The sequence below is a fragment of the Arachis stenosperma genome, chromosome 3 (genome assembly GCF_014773155.1).
Source record: "Arachis stenosperma cultivar V10309 chromosome 3, arast.V10309.gnm1.PFL2, whole genome shotgun sequence".
In the NCBI taxonomy this organism is placed as follows: Eukaryota; Viridiplantae; Streptophyta; class Magnoliopsida; order Fabales; family Fabaceae; genus Arachis; species Arachis stenosperma.
Window position 1 is genome coordinate 48,645,794 of NC_080379.1, and position 19,203 is coordinate 48,664,996.

The 19,203-nt window shown below is 41.4% G+C and overlaps 1 non-coding gene across 1 annotated transcript; it reads right to left on the minus strand.

The window, feature by feature from the left end:
* Positions 1-18,352: 18,352 nt before the first annotated feature.
* LOC130971390 (small nucleolar RNA R71) lies at positions 18,353-18,456 on the minus strand. Its single transcript, XR_009082612.1, has one exon. It is a non-coding gene; the product is annotated as a small nucleolar RNA R71 (small nucleolar RNA).
* Between the last annotated feature and the right edge of the window lie 747 nt (positions 18,457-19,203).

Here is a 19,203-nt window from a genome sequence, read left to right on the forward strand (position 1 = left end):
GACTTGGGAAGGTGAACCTCCCTTGCTCATTGGTGAACTAGATACATGGGTTCAGCAAACTTTACCTCAAAAGAAACAAGATCCTTGTAAATTTTTAATACCCTGTACCATAGGCACCATGACCTTTGAAAAGGCTTTGTGTGACCTGGGGTCAAGCATAAATCTTATGCCACTCTCAGTAATGGAGAAGCTAGGGATCATTGAGGTACAACCTGCCATATTCTCATTGGAAATGGAAGACAATTCAGTAAGACAAGCTTATGGATTGGTAGAGGACGTGTTGGTAAAGGTTAAAGACCTTTACATCCCTGCTAATTTCATAATCTTAGACACTAAGAAGGAGGAGGATGAATGCATCATCCTTGGAAGACCTTTTCTAGCCACAGCAAGAGCTGTGATAAATGTTAACAGAGGAGAATTAGTCCTTCAATTGAATGGGGACTACCTTGTGTTTAAAACCCAAGGGTGTTCTTCTTTAACAATGGAGAAGAAGCATGAAAAGCTTCTCTCAGTATAGAGTCAAACAGAGCCCCCACAATCAAACTCTAAGTTTGGTGTTGGGAGAACAAAGCCAAACTCTAAGTTTGGTGTTGAATCCCCACATTCAAACTCTAAGTTTGGTGTTGGGAGTCTACAACATTGACCTGATCACCTGTGAGGCTCCATGAGAGCCCACTGTCAAGCTATTGACATTAAAGAAGCGCTTATTGGGAGGCAACCCAATTTTTATTTATCTAATTCTATTTTATTTTTATCTTTCTTTTAAGCTTTATCAGGTTCATGATCATGTGGAGTCACAAAATTAATATTAAAATTAAAAATAAGATCAAAAACAGTAGAAAAAAAAAGCAAACCCTGGAGGAAGGGCTTACTGGCATTTAAACGCCAGTAAGGAGCATCTGGCTGGCGTTCAACGCCAGAACAGAGCATGGATCTGGCGTTGAATGCCAGAAACAAGCAACATCCTGGCGTTTAAATGCCAGGAAAACACACTGAGGAGAGTTGGCGCTGAACACCAGAAACAAGCATGGAACTAGCGTTCAACGCCAGAAACATGCTGCAGATGGGTGTTGAACACCCAAAACAAGCATGAAGCTGGCGTTCAACGCCAGAAACAAGCATCAATCTGGCGTTGAATGCCAAGATTGCATGAAAAGGGCATTTTACACGCCTCATTGGTGCAGGGATGTAAATCCTTGACACCTCAGGATCTGTGGACCCCACAGGATCCCCACCTACCTCAACTCACCTTCTCTCCTCTTCACACAATCCAATAACACGCTTCCCCAAAACCCTTCACCAATCACCTCAATCTCTCTTCCCCATCACCTTTTCACCACTCACAATCATTCACTCTTCCCTATAAACCCCACCTACCTTCAAAATTCAAAATCCCTTTCCCACCCAAACCCACCCAATATAGCCGAACCTTAACCCCTCTCCCTCCACTATATAAACCCTTCCATTCTTCTTCATTTCCACACAACACAACCCTTTCTTCTCCTCCTTGGCCGAAACACAACCCTCTCTCCCTCTCCTTCATATTTTCTTCTTCTTCATCTATTCTTTCTTCTCTTGCTCGAGGGCGAGCAATATTCTAAGTTTGGTGTGGTAAAAGCATAGCTTTTTTGTTTTTTCATAACCATTGATGGCACCTAAGGCCAGAAAAACCTCTAGAAAAGGAAAAGGGAAGACAAAAGCTTCCACCTCCGAGTCATGGGAGATGGAGAGATTCATCTCTAAAGCCGATCAAGACCACTTATATGATGTTGTGGCCAAGAAGAAGGTGATCCCTGAGGTCCCTTTCAAACTCAAGAAAAATGAGTATCCGGAGATCCAACATGAGATCCAAAGAAGAAGTTGGGAAGTTTTGACCAACCCCATTCAACAAGTCGGAATCTTAATGGTTCAAGAGTTCTATGCCAATGCATGGATCACTAGGAACCATGATCAAAGTATGAACCCGAATCCAAAGAATTATCTTACAATGCTTTGGGGAAAATACTTAGATTTTAGTCCGGAAAATGTGAGATTGGCATTTAACTTGCCCATGATGCAAGGAGATGCACGCCCCTACACAAGAAGAGTCAACTTTGATCAAAGGTTGGACCAAGTCCTTATGGACATATGTGTTGAATGAGCTGAATGGAAAAAAGACTCCAAAGGCAATCCGGTTCAATTAAGAAGACTGGACCTCAAGCCTGTGGCTAGAGGATGGTTGGAGTTCATCCAACGCTCCATCATCCCCACTAGCAACCGATCCGAAGTTACTGTGGATCGGGCCATCATGATCCATAGCATCATGATTAGAGAGGAAGTAGAGGTTCATGAAGTCATCTCCCTTGAATTCTATAAAATAGCCGAAAAGCCCTCTACCTTGGCAAGGCTAGCTTTTTCTCATCTTATTTGCCATCTATGCTACTCAGCTGGAGTTATCATAGAAAGAGACATCCTCAATGAAGAGGACAAGCCCATCACTAAGAAGAGGATGGAGCAAACAAGAGAGCCCACTCATGGATCCCAAGAGACGCATGAGGAAGCTCATCACCAAGGAATCTCGGAGATGCCTCAAGGGATACACTTTTCTCCCAATAACTATTGGGAACAACTCAACACTTCTCTAGAAGACTTGAGTTACAATATGGATCAATTAAGGGTGGAACATCAAGAACACTCCATCATTCTCCATGAAATTAGAGAAGATCAAAGAGCAATGAGGGAGGAGCAACAAAGGCAAGGAAGAGACATAGAAGAGCTCAAGGACATGATTGGTTCTTCAAGAAGAAAGCCCCACTATCACTAAGGTGGACTCATTCCTTGTTCTTATTTCTCTGTTTTTCAAGTTTTAAGCTTTATGTTATCTATGTTTGTGTCTTTATTACATGATCATTAGTATGTAGTAACTATGTCTTAAAGCTATGAATAATTCCATGAATCCTTCACCTTTCTTAAATAAAACATGTTTTTAATACAAAAGAACAAGAAGTACATGAGTTTCGAATTTATCCTTGAATTTAGTTTAATTATATTGATGTGGTGACAATACTTTTTGTTTTCTGAATGAATGCTTGAACAGTGCATATTTTTTATCTTATTGTTTATGAATGTTAAAATTGTTGGCTCTTGAAAGAATGATGAACAAAGAGAAATGCTATTGATAATCTGAAAAATCATGAAATTGATTCTTTAAGCAAGAAAAAGCAGTGAATAGCAAAAGCTTGTGAAAAAAAATATAATAGAAAGAAAAAGAAAAAGCAAGCAGAAAAAGCCAATAGCTCTTAAAACCAAAAGGCAAGGGTAAAAAGGGTCCAAGGCTTTGAGCATCAATGTATAGGAGGGCCCAAGGAAATAAAATCCAGGCCTAAGCGGCTAAATCAAGCTGTCCCTAACCATGTGCTTGTGGCATGCAGGTCCAAGTGAAAAAACTTGAGACTGAGTGGTTAAAGTCATGATCCAAAGCAAAAAGAGTGTGCTTAAGAGCTCTGGACACCTCTAACTGGGAACTTTAGCAAAGCTGAGTCACAATCTGTAAAGGTTCACCCAGTCATGTGTCTGTGGCATTTATGTATCCGGTGGTAATATTGAAAAACAAAGTGCTTAGGGCCACGGCCAAGATTCATAAAAGTAGCTGTGTTCAAGAATCAACAAACTTAACTAGGAGAATCAATAACACTATCTGAAATTCTAAGTTCCTAGAGATGCCAATCATTCTAAACTTCAAAGGATAAAGTGAGATGCCAAAACTGTTCAGAAGCAAAAAGCTACAAGTCCCGCTCATCTAATTAGAATTAATATTCATTGATATTCTGAGCTTTATAGTATATTCTCTTCTTTTTATCCTAATTGATTTTCAGTTGCTTGGGGACAAGCAACAATTTAAGTTTGGTGTTGAGATGAGCGGATAATTTATACGCTTTTTGGCATTATTTTTAGGGAGTGTTCATACCCTGGGTCGAGCTGACTGACCCGGGATATTCGACAGACAAAGCGACCGACCTCTTCAGGTCAGGACAACCCGACCTCTTCCTCAAGAGCTCGGTTAAGTCCCCAGAAAGCCCAAAGAAGGGCCCAAATAGAGGAACACGCCCCAAATCCTAAAGCAGCCCAAGCCTACGGAACGAAGGGCGGTTCCCTTAAAAGATAAAGATGACCTCACTTAAAGATAAGATAAAGATTAGATAAGATAACTAACTTATCTTATCCACAGAAGGCAACATCTCACCATTATAAATACACTAGAGCACCCAGATATAACTCATATTCTGATTCTACGCAATACCTGCTTAATACCCTTGCTAACTTAAGCATCGGAGTCCCTTGCAGGTACCCCCACCCTCCGGGGACGAAGGATCAGCACCATCACCAAGTCCTACAGGTCGGACACACCAGCTCCGGCTGCTATACACCTGCTGGATACGTCGGCTCCCACCAACACAGGAGATCTCGACCGAGATCGACCTACAATTTTAGGTAACCCTCGGAACATTGGCGCCGTTGCCGGGGATCCTGGAAGTCATCCCATCAACATGGCGGATGACCATGACAACGACCACGATTCAGGTTTGGAAGACAGAACGCCGCATAAAAATGCAGATACTATACTCAAAGATACTCCGGAACCCAACGGAGACAAAAATTCATCAAATCTAGGAGTAATAGAAGCACTTCAAAATCGATTGGAGCAACTTGAGAAAGAAGCCCAACATCAACGTGAAAAAGAAGAAGATCTACGTCGGGAGATAAGGCGGCACCGAGAATTAGAAGATAAGCTTATAAAACTCGAAGCTGATCTCAAAACTAAAGCTACTCGACCATCCACGGAGGATAGCTCTCAGAAAGATCAAGATCCATTCACCAGAGAAATTATGAAGACCAAAATTCCAAAAGATTTCAAACTTCCGGATATGACTCGATATGACGGCATCTCGGACCCCAACCATCATCTCAGCAATTTCAGAAGTAGAATGTACCTCACTGATGCCTCAGATGCAGTTCGCTGCAAAGCCTTTCCAATAACTCTCACCAAGACAGCCATTAAATGGTTTGACAACCTACCTCCAAAATCCATCTCGAGTTTCGACGACCTGGCCAAAAAGTTCCTGGCCCGATTTTCCATACAAAAGGACAAAGCCAAACACGCACCTAGCCTACTAGGGATCAAGCAAGGAGATCGGGAGAGCCTTTGCAACTACATGGAAAGATTCAACAAAACATGCATGGACATACAAAGTCTACCAACAGAAGCTGCCATTATGGGCCTCATAAATGGCCTGCGAGAAGGACCATTTAGCCAATCTATATCAAAGAGATACCCAACATCCCTAGACGGAGTACAAGAACGGGCGCAGAAGTACATCAACATGGAGGAAAATTCTCGACTTGGCGAAACCTTAAGGTCCGGTTCTGCCTACCGAGATAAAGAATCCAAGAAAAAGGAAGATCGCTCCGGAGAGAAAATAAAAAAATATCATAACTTCACTCCTCTTAGGGTATCCTTGGTAGATGTTTACAAAGAAGTCTGCCATACAGAGAAAATCCCTCCAGCCCGGCCACTTAAAGGCAAAAGAGGAGGAGGAAATTGGAATGAATACTGTGAATATCACCGACTTCGAGGGCATTCCACCAACGAATGCTTCGACTTGAAAAACATTATAGAAAAATTAGTAAGAGAAGGAAAGCTAAATCGGTTTTTGGCCAATCAGGACGACGAACCAAGAAAAAGAAGAAGGGATGAGGATGTCGGACGATCTGAACGATCACCTCGCACACCAGAAAGACACGTTCACGTACACGGCGGATTTGCTGGGGGAGGAATCTCCAAATCATTCCGCAAGTGACACCTCAAAGAGGTGTACCATGTCGAAGGAAAGAAGGAAGCGCCAGACATCCCAGCAATCATGTTTACCAAGGAAGATGCATCCGGAATCATCTCGGGACACGACGACCCCATGGTCATTACGATCATACTAGCAAACGCCAACCTTCACCGTACACTAATTGACCAGGGAAGCTCTGCCGACATATTATTCAAAACTGCCTTCGACAAACTCGGCCTAGAAGAAAAAGAGCTAAGAGCATACCCGAACAGCCTGTTTGGACTTGGAGATACCCCAGTTCAACCGCTGGGATATGTACCGCTGCATACAACCTTTGGGAAGGGGAACCAATCCAGGACACTCAAGATAGACTACATCGTGGTCGAAGTAAGCTCACCCTACAATGCCTTAATAGGTCGGCCAACGTTAAATCAACTCGGCGCAATAGTTTTAACACCACATCTATGTATGAAATTCCCAACTGCGGAAGGGATAGCTACAATAAAGGCAGATCAAAAGATGGCACGTCGCTGTTATAACGAAAGTCTAAACCTCCGAGGCGAAGAAGGAGAGTTCCACACAATCGAGCTGGTGAAGTTCAGAGACGAGAAGAACTCCGACCATGACCCGAAGGAGAAGTAGAAAGAGTCCAGATCGGAAACACCTCGGATAAAACAACTAATATTGGCATGATCCTGAAAGGAGACATAAAGGAATCACTAATACGGTTCCTATGAGATAATGTTGATCTCTTTGCATGGAAAGCTGCCGACATGCCAGGCATTGATCCCGAACTAATGAGCCACAAATTGGTAGTCTACCCGGGATCCCGGCCGGTACAACAAAGACGAAGAAAACTCGGACCAGAACGATCTCAAGCTGTAGAAGAACAAATACAAACACTACTAGAGGCAGGGTTTATAAGGGAAGTTAAATACCCACTATGGCTAGCAAACGTCGTATTGGTGAAAAAGTCAAATGGGAAGTGGCGAATGTGCACCGACTACACCGACCTCAACAAAGCCTGCCCAAAAGACCCTTATCCACTCCCAAGCATCGACGCTCTAGTAGATGCTTCATCAGGATATAAGTATCTCTCGTTCATGGACGTATATTCAGGGTACAACCAAATCCCCATGTATCCACCAGATCAAGAAAAGACCTTGTTCCTAACACCAAAAGCAAACTACTGCTACATCGTGATGCCTTTCGGTCTCAAGAACGCAGGAGCTACTTATCAAAGGCTAATGAATAAAGTTTTCTCATATCAAATCGGAAAAATCATGGAAGTTTATGTAGATGACATGTTGATAAAGACACAAAGCGAAGATACATTATTATCCGACCTGACTCAAGTGTTTTACACTATAAGGAAACACAACATGCGGCTCAATCCCGCAAAATGCACCTTCGTAGTAGAAGCAGGCAAATTCTTAGGCTTCATGCTCACACAAAGGGGAATTGAAGCAAATCCAGACAAATGTCAAGCCATACTCAACATGAAGAGCCCAACCTGTGTCAAAGAAGTATAACAACTCAACGGGAGGTTGGCCGCTCTATCCCGATTCTTAGCAGGAGCTGCGATAAGATCTATTCCCTTCTATGCTACTTTAAGAAAGGGAAAACAGTTCGAATGGACAACAGAATGTGAGCAAACCTTCCGAGACTTCAAGGAGTTCTTAGGACGACCACCTATCCTATCTCGGCCACGAGAAGGAGAACCGCTCATATTATATCTCGCAGTAGGGAGCCGGGCAATAGCCTCAGCACTAGTCAGGGAAGACGAACATGGAAAAAAACCCGTCTACTTCATTAGCAAAGCGCTACAGGGATCCGAGCTGAACTACCAGAAAATAGAAAAATTTGCTTATACCCTCATTCTAACATCTCGACGACTCCGCCCGTACTTCCAGGCTCACACCATTAAGGTTCGAACTAACCAGCCCATAAAAGGAATATTGCAGAAAATAGATCTGGCAGGCAGAATTCTACAATGGGCAGTCGAGTTGTCAGAGTTTAACCTCTAATATGAAGCTCGGACGGCCATCAAATCACAGTACCTGGCCGACTTTATCGCAGAATTCACAGATGCCCTAGGAACCCCCACAGAATGGAATCTTTATGTGGACGACTCTTCAAATAAAACTGGAAGCGGCGCATGCGTGATAATAGAAAGCGACCAAGGAACCCAAGTTGAGCTCTCCCTCAAGTTCGGGTTCCCAACCTCAAACAACCAGGCAGAATATGAAGCATTATTAGCTGGTTTGAAGCTGGCTAAAGAAGTCGGAGCTCAAAAACTCAACATTTATAGCGATTCACAAGTAATCACATCACAAATAACAGGGAGCTACCAAGCCAAAGATCCCACCATGAAAAAATATTTGGATAAAACCAAGGAACAGCTCGGACAAATCGGGGAGTATAAAATCTGCCACATACCCCGTGAAATCGGGGAGTATAAAATCTGCCACATACCCCGTGAACAAAATGCCCGAGCTGATGCACTCTCAAAACTAGCCAGCACCAAACCAGGGGGCAACAATAGGAGCCTCATCCAGGAAATGTTGCAAAACCCGTCAATCTCGGAAGAAGGAAAAGTCCTGACTATAACAAGTCAGGACCAAGGATGGATGACCCCCATAATCAACTACCTCAAAACAGGAACGCTCCCCACAAAAGAAAAGGAGGCAAAGAGGTTAAAAATGGAGGCACAGTACTACACCATTATAAACAACATCCTGTACAAAAGAGGAATCTCAACACCTTTACTAAAATGCGTGCCGACCTCCAACACAAGGAAAGTGCTAGAAGAAATACACGGCGGCATTTGTAGCAATTATCTCGGAGCACGAGCTTTCGCCAAAAAGGTACTCCGGGCGGGATTTTATTGGCCAACTCTACAGAAAGAAGCTACAGAATTTGTGAAGACATATCCACCATGTCAGAAACATGCCAACTTTCACATCGCCCCGCCAGAAGAGCTCATTAGCGTGACCTCGCCTTGGCCGTTTGCAAAATGGGGACTCGATCTTCTCGGCCCCTTCCCATAGGGATCAGGACAAGTTAAATTCCTCATAGTAGGGGTAGATTACTTTACAAAGTGGATCGAGGCAGAGCCCCTAGCTAATGCCACCGCTCAGAGAAGCCGGAAATTCTTATATAGAAACATTGTCACAAGGTTCGGGGTTCTATATTCAATAACCACAGACAATGGTACTCAATTCACAGATGCAGGCTTCAGAAAACTAGTAGCTGACTTGAATATAAAGCACCAGTACACCTCCGTTGAACATCCACAAGCCAATGGACAAGCCGAAGCGGCTAACAAAGTCATATTGGCCGGATTAAAACGGAGATTACAAGACGCAAAGGGAGCCTGGGCGGAGGAGCTTCCACAAGTCCTATGGGCATATCGAACAACGCCACATTCTACCACGAAGGAATCCCCCTTTCGATTAGCATACGGAATAGAGGCAATGATTCCAGTAGAAATTGAGGAAGGGTCGCCTAGAGTAGTCCACTACAATGAGGGAGCAAACTCCCAACTTTAGAGAGAAGAGCTCGACTTGTTACCCAAAATCCAAGAAAGAGCTCGGATCAGGGAAGAAGCTCTAAAGTGCCGAATAGCTTCCAGATATAATCAAAAGGTAGTGCTGAGAAGTTTTGCGGAGAATGATCTCATCCTAATCCGAAATGATATTGGAACAACTCGACCCGGAGAAGGGAAGCTGGCAGCAAACTGGAAAGGACCTTACCGAGTCATAGAAGTACTTGGGAAGGGCTACTACAGACTGTCCGAGCTTGATGGACGAGAGCTTCCCCGATCATGGCACGCCTGCAACCTAAGAAGGTACTACAGTTAGAAAAGGTAAAGGATCTCACTAGATGGATGCGCTCTTTTTTCTGAAAAGGTTTTTTAATGAGGCACCAGGTCGAGACCTAGACCATACCCGACTTAAAGGGATCAGAAAATTCCCACATGTATATATTTGCATTTTTTTAAAGTTTACTGAGATATTCTACAAGATTCCAAGACGCATTAATCTGAAGTATTCATCGTCCGATTATAAAGCAACAGGTCGGCAGAAAGTGAAAAACAAATTCACTGCGCGACCACGATAAAGATAATTGTCCGATAAAGGTGAAAACGCGATTCACCCAAAGGACGATCTAAAGATGCCAACCATTTTCTACAAATCGGCAAAGATGAACACAGAATAATGTAAGAAGTTATCGAAAGCAATCTAAAAATGAACTTGACGAGGTCTTACGGATAGCTAATATAATAACTTAAAGACTGGCCGACGTTTGGAAGTCGGACCAAGTCAACCCAAGTTATAAGTAAACCCTGGAAAGAGGTCTGGCCAACCCTATTAAAGAGGATTACTTTAACTTAGAAGGGCCTGACATAACAAAGTCAACCCAAAACAAAAAGTTATACAAGTAGTCCCTGAAAGAGATCTGACAAAGATCCAAGAAAGAGGACTACAAAAATAACTTAAAGGAGACCGACATAACCAAGTCGGACTCCTACCACTAAAAAGTTATACAAGTAGTCCCTGAAAGAGATCTAACAAAGATCCAAGAAAGAGGACTACAAAAAATAACTTAAAGGAGACCGACATAACCAAGTCGGACTCCTACCACTAAAAAGTTATACAAGTAGTCCCTGAAAGAGATCTGACAAAGATCCAAGAAAGAGGACTACAAAAAATAACTTAAAGGAGACCGACATAACCAAGTCGGACTCCTACCATTAAAAAGTTATCAAAGTAATCCCTGAAAGAGACCTACTAAAGGTCCAAGAAAGAGGATTACAAAAAAACTTAGAAGAAATCGACCTAACGAAGTCGGTTTTCTACAAAACAAGTTGCAAAAGTAATCCCTAAAAGAGACCGGGTAAAGGCCCAGAAAAGGGGATCACAAAAATAACTTCGAAGGGGGACCAACATAAAGAAATCGGTCATAAGGCGCTAAAACACAAAACAAAAGCGAGGAAACCAAAAAAACAAGTTGGACCCCCCACAAGTCACGACCTCAAAAGGATCCAAGCTACAAACAAAATGCGAAAGCAATCTAAAAAGGCCAAACAGCAAGATTCCGACAGACACCCTGCTAGAGTACAATGAAAGCATAGTATGACAAAGCTTCAAAGAGGCCACCAAAATCAGCCTCAGAAAAACTATTTTGTTTTCAAAATAAAGTTGCTAAAAACAGCAACTAGAGTATCGACAAGTCAATAAAACATCATCCACAAAAAACAAGTTCAAAATCCTACAAACCGGGCTATTTACACAAATAGGCAGAAAAAAGATCAGCTAAGATCGGGAGCCTTCCCAGTAGCATCAATACGGGGAGAAGGAGGGCGAGTCTGAAGGGGCACAGCATCTACGGTTTCATCATCCCGGTTCAGAATCTGGCACTCCGGATCAGATGTAACAGGGGGAACAGAGGAGGTCGACACCTTAAGAGAAGGCACTAGGGGAGGATCAGTCTCATCATCATCCTGGTCATCAGGGACAATCTTACCATCCCTCACGACATTGTCCAGACTGATGAGAGTCAAGTCAGCATCAGGAGCAACAACCCGGAACTGCTCCATCAGGTTCTTGGAGGTAGCAGTTATGCTACCCACAAGGTGACCCTGAAGCTCACCATAATTAACCCGAGTAGTTTCCAAATCCTCCCGAAGATGCATCAATTCCCTATAAGCCGAGACATAGCTATCCTTATGTTTCAATGCCATGTCTTCGGCCAGCTTCAAAGAAGCAGCCAAGGCAATAGAACTAGCCTTCTCACCCTCCAGCTCCTTCTCCACCTTCGCAAACTTCACCTCCAATTCCTCCTTCAGACCCTTGATTCGATCAAATTCTGAGTTGGCCTCTTCCATGAAGGATTTTGTGGCATGAATCGGAATCCCCTGAACTGTTCGAAATATAGCCGCACCCATATGAGCCATCTTCACACTACTTTTGGTGATAAAATCCAGATGCGGAAGAAGAGAAACGTCGTCCATAGAAAGCCCACCATAGGGGGCAATTTGCTGGTCAACAAACTCGATAGCATCAAAATCTGGGGCATCCAGGTTGAAGGGCTCGGATGTCTTTTGCTTCTTACTAGGAGGGGCACCAGGAGCTACAGCAGAAGATTGTGGGGGATCGACCAGACAAACCCGAGGAATAGGAATTGCTTTCCTTGGCCCGGGAGAACTAGGTACAGGAGGTTTAACTGGAACCTGGGAAGATCCCTCTCCGGCCGCCTTGGCCGAAATGTTTAAAGCAGCAGTTTCCTTCTTCGCCTTCTTGAAGGCCTTCATAGAATCATTATTCTTCTACATCCCTGAAGAACACAAAATCAACCACAAAAGACAAATTACAACATAGAAGAAGAAAAAGCTCGGAAAGCAAGTATAAAAATAAAGCAGACAGTACCCAAAGCAGCCCGAACCAAAGATGGATCACTCAAAAATCTCTTCGTATCCAGATGGGGAGGCTTCCCCCACAAATCTTCAAGAACGACTACAAAGGCCCGCTCAACCTCACTAAGCATTTCCCATGTGTAACGTGGCACTCTTACTCTAGAGGAAAAGCAGGCTCATCATTTTCATCGAGAAAAAAGGGGCGGACCCCCCCAATAGCACGGACTCGAAAGAAGTAGTTCCTAAAATCTTTAAACGACTCATCATACATGGCAAAAACTTTATGCCCCTGGGCCGATCTGAAAGAAATCCAGGAAGCTTTCTTTTTGGAGGAGCCTCTGGGTTTGGCCGAGACAAAAAGATAAAGGAAAAGAGTTTCAGAAGGTATTATGTCCAACTCCTGGCAAAGAAGTTGAAAAATTTTAATAAAACCCCAGGAATTCGGGTGAAGCTGGGATGGAGCAGTGTTACACGACCACAACAGGTCGGTTTCAAAAGCAGTAAAAGGAAAAGAAACGTTCAACTGACTAAAAAAGTATTCATAAGCATAAAAGAAGGGACGCTCTCGCTCAATAGAAGTCGGAAAGCAAACTGTCTCGTCAGAATCAGGGGCAACAAGCTCGTAATCTTCCTCACGGGCATTGTTACCACAAATCCTATGGCGCTTCCTCAGTTCTGTGCAAAACTCCGCATCTACAACAGAAACACACAACGAAACAAGGGAGTCCAGCCAATCGGACATCCCCTCGGGAACTCTGGACGACATCTCTACAATATTATTGCGAGAAGACATGAGGCCAACTAATCCTACAAAGTAAGAAAAGAAAATAAGGTTACTACAAACATCTCGGACAAAGGGAAAAAACAACTCGGTCAACACTTCTCAGAAGATGAAACCACGAAAAGGAAAACCCCAAGACTCAAACCCAAGTCCTGGGGCATCCTTTGGAAGCAGCAACAAAGCAAGGTTTCCAGAAATACTCTACAGATCACATCCCAGCATTTCTCAAAAAGAATTCAAAACAACAAGCGCTTTTCATCAAAAGAAAACACAGCAAATCATTACAAGCCTACCAAGCAAAAAAACACTCCCAAGCATCGAGCACAAGACCATTAAAGAAGCAACCTTTTTTCAAAGATCAGACAGGAAGCAATCTCCAAAAGTGAGAAATAGATGCAGATTTTGTACTAATATCAAAAACGACCAGAAGCAACAGTAAAAACTCAGAAAGCCTCAAAATTCCAAGAAAAACCACAGGAAAAGCATATCGCAGCAAACAGGTAAATATAATATCGTAAAAAGATCCAACCTTTCAAACATGCAAAACCAGAACTTCACCAAAATTAAAGACGAAGCTACGAAAAAGTGAGATAAGCTAGTACCAACCTGGAAAGAGCAGCGAGCTTCAAAAAATCCAAAGGAGGAAGACGAAATTTGGGAACGCGAACAAGAATAATGTCGCAGGAAATACAAAGACCCCAAACTCCAACACCAAATGACGCCGCAACGAAAGGAAAGCAGAAATGCAAAACGAAAAACAGAGAGTGGAGAGAACTAAGAAAAGAAGTTACGAAAGAGCAAAAGGAGAGAAACCGTTTTTAGGTTTTCAAAATCCAAAGTAAAGAGCCTAGGGGAAATGGGGCAATTAATGCTCAAAATTAAAAGCATTAAACCCTCGCACGTTCCCAAAAGAGCGCCGGTATAGAAGCGCGCATTTTTTTTAAAAGAAAACGTTCTACATTCAAAGCTTCTACAAAGGAATCGACAAAATGCTTGAGTTCGGCTTCACTAAAGAAGGACCGAAGTCAAGGACTCGACCTCAAAAAGAAGACCGAGCTCAAGCAGGGGCACTGTTCATACCCTGGGTCGAGCTGACCGACCCGGGATGTTCGACAGATAAAGCAACCGACCTCTTCAGGTCAGGACAACCCGACCTCTTCCTCAAGAGCTCGGTCAAGTCCCCAGAAAGCCCAAAGAAGGGCCCAAATAGAGGAACACGCCCCAAATCCTAAAGCAGCCCAAGCCTACGGAAAGAAGGGCGGTTCCCTTAAAAGATAAAGATGACCTCACTTAAAGATAAGATAAAGATAAGATAAGATAACTAACTTATCTTATCCACAGAAGGCCACATCTCACCATTATAAATACACTGGAGCACCCAGGTATAACTCATATTCTGATTCTACTCAATACCTGCTTAATACCCTTGCTAACTTAAGCATCGGAGTCCCTTGCAGGTACCCCCCACCCTCCGGGGACGAAGGATCAGCACCATCACCAAGTCCTACAGGTCAGACACACCAGCTCCGGCCGCTATGCACCTGCCGGATACGTCAGCTCCGACCAACACAGGAGATCTCGACCGAGATCGACCTACAGTTTCAGGTAACCCTCGGAACAGGTAGTTTTTAGTAGGATCTAGCTACTTTTAGGGATTTTTTCATTAGTTTTTATGTTAAATTCACATTTCTGGACTTTACTATGAGTTTGTGTGTTTTTCTGTGATTTCAGGTATATTCTGGACAAAGGACTGCTGATGCTATTGGATTCTGACCTCCCTGCACTCGAAATAGAATTTCTGGAGCTACAGAACTCCAAATGGCGCGCTCTCAACGGCGTTGGAAAGTAGACATCCAGAGCTTTCCAGCAATAATAGTCCATACTTTATTCATGATTAGATGACATAAACTGGCGCTCAATGCCAGTTTTATGCTGCATTATGGAGTCAAATGTCAGAAACACGTCACGAACCAGAGTTGAATGCCAAAAACACGTTACAACTTGGCGTTCAACTCCAAAAGAAGCCTCTGCACATATAAAGCTCAAGCTCAGCCCAAGCACACACCAAATGGTCCCCGGAAGTGGATTTCTGCATCAATTACTTACTTCTATAAACCCTAGTAGCTAGTCTAGTATAAATAGGACATTTTATTATTGTATTAGACATCCTGGATTGTATTTTTGATCCTGTGATCACGTTTATTGGGGCTGGCCGTTCGGCCATGCCTGGACCTTCATCACTTATGTATTTTCAACGGTGGAGTTTCTGCACACCATAGATTAAGGGTGTGGAGCTCTGCTGTACCTCGAGTTTTAATGCAATTACTACTATTTTCTATTCAATTCAGTTTATTCCTGTTCTAAGATATTCGTTGCACTTCAACATGATGAATGTGATTATCCGTGACACTCATCATCATTCTCACCTATGAACGCGTGACTGACAACCACCTCCGTTCTACCTTAGACCGGGCGCATATCTCTTGGATTCCTTAATCAGAATCTTCATGGTATAAGCTAGAATTGATGGCGGCATTCATGAGAATCCGAAAAGTCTAAACCTTGTCTATGGTATTCCGAGTAGGATTCAAGAATTGAATGACTGTGACGAGCTTCAAACTCGCGATTGTTGGGCGTGATGACAAGCGCAAAAGAATCAATGGATTCTATTCCGACATGATCGAGAACCGACAGATGATTAGCCGTGCTGTGATAGAGCATTTGGACCATTTTCACTGAGAGGATGGGATGTAGCCATTGACAACGGTGATGCCCTACATACAGCTTGCCATGGAAAGGAGTAAGAAGGATCGGATGAAGGCAGTAGGAAAGCAGAGATTAAGAAGGAGCACAGCTTCTTCATACGCCTATCTGAAATTCCCACCAATGATTTACATAAGTATTTCTATCTTTATTTTCTATTTATTTATTATTATTATTCGAAAACTACATAATCATTTATTATCCGCCTAACTGAGATTTACAAGATGACCATAGCTTGCTTCATACCAACAATCTCTGTGGGATCGACCCTTACTCACGTAAGGTTTATTACTTGGACGACCCAGTGCACTTGCTGGTTAGTTGTGCGGAGTTGTGAAGAAAGTGCTGAGTTATAAACGCGCATACCAAGTTGAATACCATTATTAGAGATCACAATTTCGTGCACCAAGTTTTTGGCGCTATTGCCGGGGATTTGTCGAGTTTGGACAACTGACGGTTCATCTTGTTGCTCAGATTAGGTAAATTTCTTTTTGTTTTATTTTCAAAAATTTTTTCTTTTGTTTTCGAAAATTATTTCAGAGTTTTTAAGAATAAAATCTAAAGTCTCATGTAACAATCATTACATGATCCCTGGGATTCTGATTGAGGACTTTGGATTCATTACTTCCTTTTTCCAAAAGATGTTTTCGAAAAATATAAAATAAAATCCAAAAAATAATAAAATCCAAAAAAAAACCAAAATTATTTTTGTGTTTCTTGTTTGAGTCTTTAGTTGAATTTTAAGTTTGGTGTCAATTGCATATTCATCTTGTTCTTGCATTTTTTCGAAAATTTATGCATTCATAGTGTTCTTCATGATCTTCAAGTTGTTCTTGGTAAGTCTTCTTGTTTGATCTTGATGTTCTCTTGTTTTATGTCTTTTGTTGTTTTTCATGTGCATTTTTGTATTTATAGTGTCTAAGCATTAAAGATTTCTAAGTTTGGTGTCTTGCGTGTTTTATTTGCATCAAAATTTTTTTCAAAAAAATGTTCTTGATGTTCATCATGATCTTCAAAGTGTTCTTGGTGTTCATCTTGACATTCATAGTGTTCTTGCATGCATCATGTGTTTTGATCCAAAATTTTCATATTTTGGGTCATAATTGTGTTTTTCTCTCTCATCATTAAAAATTCAAAAAAAAATATATTTTCCTTGTTTTACTCATAATTTTCAAAATTTTGGGTTGACTTAGTCAAAATTTTTAAAATTAGCTATTTCTTGTTAGTCAAGTCAAAACTTCAAATTTAAAAATCTTATCTTTTCAAAATCTTTTTCAGAAATCAAATCTTTTTCAATTTTTTTATTATTTTCGAAATTTTTAAAATTTATTTTTAAAATCTTTTTCTTATCTTTAATTCAAAATTTCGAAAACTTTACTAACTATTAATGTGATTGATTCAAAAATTTGAAGTTCGTTACTTTCTTGTTAAGAAAGGTTCAATCATTAAATCCTAGAATCATATCTTTTAGCTTCTTGTTAGTCAAGTAATCAAATTTTAATTTTAAAAAAATAAATTCTTTCTCAAAATATCTTTTTTAAAATTTTATCTTTTTCAAAAATTTAACTTCAAAATATCTTTTCTAAACTTCTTATATTTTCAAAATTAAATTTCAAATCTTTTTCAACTAACTATTTGACTTTTTGTGTGTTTTAACTATATCTTATCTTTTTCAAAACCACCTATCTAATTTCCTCTCCCTAATTTTTGAAAATTCCCTCCCTCATTTTCAAAATTCTTTTAATTAACTAATTGTTTAAAATTTTAATTTTTTCTTTAATTTTCAAAAATCACTAACCATTTTTCAAAATTAATTTTCAAATTCTCCCCCTCTCATCTTATTCTATTTATTTATTCATTCACTAACACTTCTCTTCATCTCTAGAATCTGACCCTATCCTCACCCTTGTGTTTGGATTCTTCATTCTTCTTCACTCTTCTTCACTCTTATTTCCTTTCCTCTTCTACTAACCTAAAGGAATCTCTATACTGTGACATAGAGGATTCTTCTTCCTTTTCTGTTCTCTTCTTTCTCACATGAGTAGGAACAAGGAAAAAGGCATTCTTGTTGAAGCTGACCTTGAACCTGAAAGGACTCTGAAGAGGAAACTAAGAGAAGCTAAATTACAACAATCCAAAGACAACCTTACTGAAATTTTCGAACAAGAAAAGCATATGGCAGCCGAACCCAACAACAATAATGTAAGGAGGATGCTTGGTGATTATACTACACCTACTTCCAAGTTTGATGGAAGAAGCATCTCAATTCCCGCCATTAGAGCAAACAATTTTGAGCTGAAACCTCAACTAGTTGCTCTAACGCAACAAAACTGCAAGTTTCATGGACTTCCATCAGAAGATCCCTACCAATTTTTAACTGAGTTCTTGCAGATTTGTGAGACTGTTAAGACTAATGGAGTAGATCCTGAAGTCTACAGGCTCATGCTTTTCCCTTTTGCTGTAAGAGACAGAGCTAGAACATGGTTGGACTCACAACCTAAGGATAGCCTGGACTCTTGGGATAAGCTGGTCACGGTCTTCTTGGTTAAATTCTTTCCTCCTCAAAAGCTGAGCAAGCTTAGAGTGGATGTTCAGACTTTCAAGCAAAAAGATGGTGAATCCCTCTATGAAGCTTGGGAAAGATACAAGCAGATGACCAAAAAGTGTCCTTCTGACATGTTTTCAGAGTGGACCATGATAGATATATTCTATTATGGTCTGTCTGAGTTCTCTAAGATGTCACTGGACCATTCTGCAGGTGGATTCATTCACCTAAAGAAAACGCCTGTAGAGGCTCAGGAACTTATTGAAATGGTTGCAAATAACCAATTCATGTACACTTCTGAGAGAAATTCCGTGAATAATGGGACGCCTCAGAGGAAGGGAGTTCTTGAAATTGATGCTCTGAATGCCATATTGGCTCAGAACAAAATGTTAACTCAGCAAGTCAACATGATTTCTCAAAGTCTGAATGGATGGCAAAATGCATCTAACAGTACTAAAGAGGCATCTTTTGAAGAAGAAGCTTATGATCCTGAGAACCCTGCAATGGCAGAGGTAAATTACATGGGTGAACCTTATGGAAACACCTATAATTCATCATGGAGAAATCATCCAAATTTCTCATGGAAGGATCAACAAAATCCTCAACAAGGCTTTAATAATGGTGGAAGAAACAAGTTTAGAAATAGCAAGCCTTTTTCATCATCTTCTCAGCAACAGACAGAGAATTCTGAGCAGAGCACCTCTAACTTAGCAAATATAGTCTCTGATCTGTCTAAGGCCACTTTAAGCTTCATGAGTGAAACAAGATCCTCCATTAGAAATTCGGAGGCACAAGTGGGCTAGCTGAGTAAGAAAGTCACAGAAACTCCTCCTAGTACTCTCTAAAGCAATACTAAAGAGAATCCAAAAAGAGAGTGCAA